This window comes from Branchiostoma lanceolatum, chromosome 12, assembly GCF_035083965.1.
Source record: "Branchiostoma lanceolatum isolate klBraLanc5 chromosome 12, klBraLanc5.hap2, whole genome shotgun sequence".
NCBI classification, from domain to species: domain Eukaryota; kingdom Metazoa; phylum Chordata; class Leptocardii; order Amphioxiformes; family Branchiostomatidae; genus Branchiostoma; species Branchiostoma lanceolatum.
In genome coordinates, this window is record NC_089733.1 from 4,008,637 (window position 1) to 4,012,294 (window position 3,658).

At 41.1% G+C, this 3,658-nt stretch overlaps 1 long non-coding RNA gene across 1 annotated transcript; it reads right to left on the reverse strand.

The window, feature by feature from the left end:
• Positions 1-447: 447 nt before the first annotated feature.
• Positions 448-2,593, reverse strand: LOC136446260 (uncharacterized). The gene is made up of 3 exons (XR_010757541.1): positions 2,111-2,593; positions 632-1,275; positions 448-487 (listed from the first exon to the last, which is right to left on the reverse strand). It is a non-coding gene; the product is annotated as an uncharacterized lncRNA (long non-coding RNA).
• Positions 2,594-3,658: the final 1,065 nt, after the last annotated feature.

Consider the following 3,658-nt stretch of genomic DNA (forward strand, 5'->3'; position numbering starts at 1 on the left):
GATTGCAGCCCCTAACTGGTCGCTAGGGGCGCGATTAGCCTAATAGATGACCCAAGAAGGTTGTGAAGTGAACGCATCCTCAGAAGATAGTACTGTAAGTGCAGAAACGTTCGCGGTGGTTTTATCTTTGTGGTTTTATATTTGTGGTTTTATCTTTAACGTTAACTAAAAACCACCACGAAAAGTTTTACCCGTCTAACACTTGTCTAAGCATCTAAGCACTTCTATTGTTTCAACAGTTAACATTTCTGCATTTACAGTATTTCCTGGTATTCTTGTCAGCGAGTTTGCCCTGAGTCATGACTGCTTGCAAAATGAAAAATGACCAACACATGATTGAATAGACGTGAACCATGTGACATAACAGTCAGAGATTTAGAAGTCAATCAAATATAACACAGGCCTTATTGGATATCTACTACAAATGTCATAACAAAATTACTGACCTCCAACTGCAGTCCGTGGTAATGCCTTAACTCGTCTTCTCCTAATATGACAATAAGAAAAAAAACCGTTAGATTTGGAAAGTTGGATTATCGGGTAGTCCACATGATGTCTCAGTGTGAGACTAGGGATTTAGATGCACATACAAAAAAACTCAAGATCAAAGAGGAAGTAGAGTTGGACCCACTGTGCCCTCGCTGCTGTCCTTTCGAATTGAAGCCGCGATGTGTCCATCCATATTTCCTCAAGCCTGGCCAGCGATCGATTTTGTTCACTCCATCTCTCAAATGGGTCTACTGGCTGGATATATGAAATCACATTTTGAGTCATTGATTTTATTTTCCAACAATGTCGTAAGTTATATGAAAGTTATTTGTTATATCAAGTTAACATGTGTTACAAAACTGCTGTGTGAACATTTTGATGCTAAGAATATATTTTTTTCACGTGTTTTTTTTTTTCCAAAATGTTACACAGAGTGCCTTTAAAAGCAGAATGGATCAAACTATGTTTGTTGCAATTTCCCAACAATATTGGGTAGGATTTTATCAGCAATTAGCTTGAAATGTGCAGCAATGTTTTCTTTGTCAATAAACATGTACATGGGCCTTCCCCCACTGTTCTTATATGGAACATATTTTTACCTAGAGCTCCCTTGTACATCAGTACTTTGGCTTTTTCAGCAATAATCCATTTTACTTTTCCTACTTTTGGTCTTTCAGTCTTTTCATCAAAACATGCAACCATGTCATTCTTCCGTGGATTTCCATTGCCTCCTCTTTGCCTGTTTTGTTGTCGATTTTGTTGTCTCTTATATCCTTTGGTGGCTACCTATTAAAAGATTCAGTAAGAAACTATAAGGACAAAGTATGTGTCACGTTTTACAAGCATTACTCCAAGTTCATGCATCTTTACCAAGTTCATGCATGTTTACCAAGTTCGTATGAATCTGGACATGAGCCTGGAGTATACATCTGCTTTGCAATCATAATGACTTCACAAAAGGGTTGGCTTCACAAAAAGTATCATCATCACATCATCCATTGTGCTTTCCAACTATTGAGGTAGAAATATCAAGGATCTTTGTTACAAGTCATTAAGCATGAGGAAGTAAATAGTTTTTACAGGTAGCAATTGAAGCAACAAAAACATCCTTTTTCTTATTGTTTACTTATGCCACGATGCTGCAGGAATATGTTACGAGTCAGGTGTGATTTTTGACATATAGGATTTGAGACATAAGGCAGTGTAACCTCTATAGACAAATACTGTAAATTCATTTACGTTGATGGGGATTTAATGTTGCAGCACGGTGAAAACAAAGACTTTATAGAATCTTTGAGCTCATTGTAGTAACAGTTGGGAGCGGTACAGACAACATAATATTTTGGGTATGTGAAAACCGCGGACATGAAAATACCACATTCAAACTTACAGCATCTCTTATGTCCTTTTTATTCATAGCTAAGACTGTAATGCGATGTTTTAGTTTTACGTTGTTGATATGATGCAAATCAAGTGCATGAAGAGAAAACAACCCAAACGTACATTTCAGTTTAAGAAGATTGTTTCACTGGGTTATTGAAAGTATTGTACATGCAGATGACCCAAATAACAGTAAATTTATGTAGCTGAATAAAGTTAGCATGGTAATGTAGTGACTCACAGGAGGACAAGTCAGCTCCTTGTTTAGCAGGCTCTGCAGTGCTGTCCTCTGCCCTTCGTCGGATGTTGGTGGTTCAGGTAGTAAAGGCTAGTATGGGAGGAGGTGATGGAGAAACCAGGATGGTGGTGTAGATGGTTGGTCGTGGATGGCAGTTGGGTTTTGTAGGAATGTCTGCCACCACTGCATTTGGTTATAATTGAGATGGTCCTTCATTTTTTTTCAATTGAAGATTTAAGTTTCCTCAAATCTTCCTCCTCAAATTGAGGCTTGACAAAAGATGGCTGCTTGACAAAAGATGGCTGCCCTTCCTTCCTCTTCCTTGAATATTAGCACATCTGGGTCAGTGGTGTTGGGTCTCCAGACGGTATCCGTAGACCACATCTTGTATTGCATTGTGACATGGCCTCTGCTGTCTTTTGTAAACCTGAAAAAAGATGAAATCCTTTTTTGAGGGACTTGTTTGTAACCAGGTAGGAAATCATGCCATTTAACTCTTCCAAGTACATCAACATTAATTCATCCCCATTAATTACTTTCTTCTATGCCTACCCCGAGCCATACCACCCCCCCCCCCCCCCCCCCCTCCGGTACACTAGCGAGGTCCAATCATATGGCTGTTAGGAGGTCACCGAACGTCACCGACAATTAGCCAATGACGACCGACTTGTGGGTTGTTAACACCCCTGGTCTTATGTAAATGTCATCAGATCAAACCAAGCGCATTTGAGTCGTCGTTTCCACTTTGTTCCGTACATCTACGTAGATCTATCAGTTTGTAAAGTCAACTTTCATGATAACGCGAAGGGACTGAAGAGATGAAGTTGTTTAACACCTTCAATGGCGCTGCACTAGCGCTTATGGAGTGGTCGTTACGGGAGGGAACAGATTCCAATGAAGATGAAATTTATCCTGTCGACCCAACACTTCCCACCCAAAAGCAAGCTTCCCTACGAATTACGCGAAATTAAAAGGGCCTTAGGGCCAGACCCTCACGACGTATTACAGGGCGTGTGTATCTTCTTCGAAGAAAACGACCCTGAAAATGAAGACCGCGATAAGAGACGATTTGTGGACATACCATGGAGTATGTCCATTCTTTTATGGACATACCATAGAGTTCTTGGAAACCCTCGGCAAACTGTCTGAGGTGATCCTCTGCTATATTGATCTGGTCTTGGGTGATGCTCTCTCCAAGAAGAATAGGGACTCCAGTCACTAGCAACGCGTAGTTTTCGAAGTGGGCATTTGGTAAGACAACTGCATGATTGGCAGAGAATAGAACAGCAGCCATGCCCTGAACTATGTCGCTGGAAAGAACAGAACTGGTTTTAATCGAAATGTATTAATTATGTTAAAATGCAGCTGCTGTTGGTTGGATCCACATCCGTAGCGGTACACTGGTGCGCACCGTGGAAGTTGTCTGACTGTCGTCCGTGGAAGTGGAAATGTCTGTGGAGGTGGAAGCACCCGTGGAAGTCGAAGCGCCTGTGTCTGTTGAAGTGTTGAAGTCGACTGGAGTGAGGATGACGGGCGTGTGGGGGTCGACAG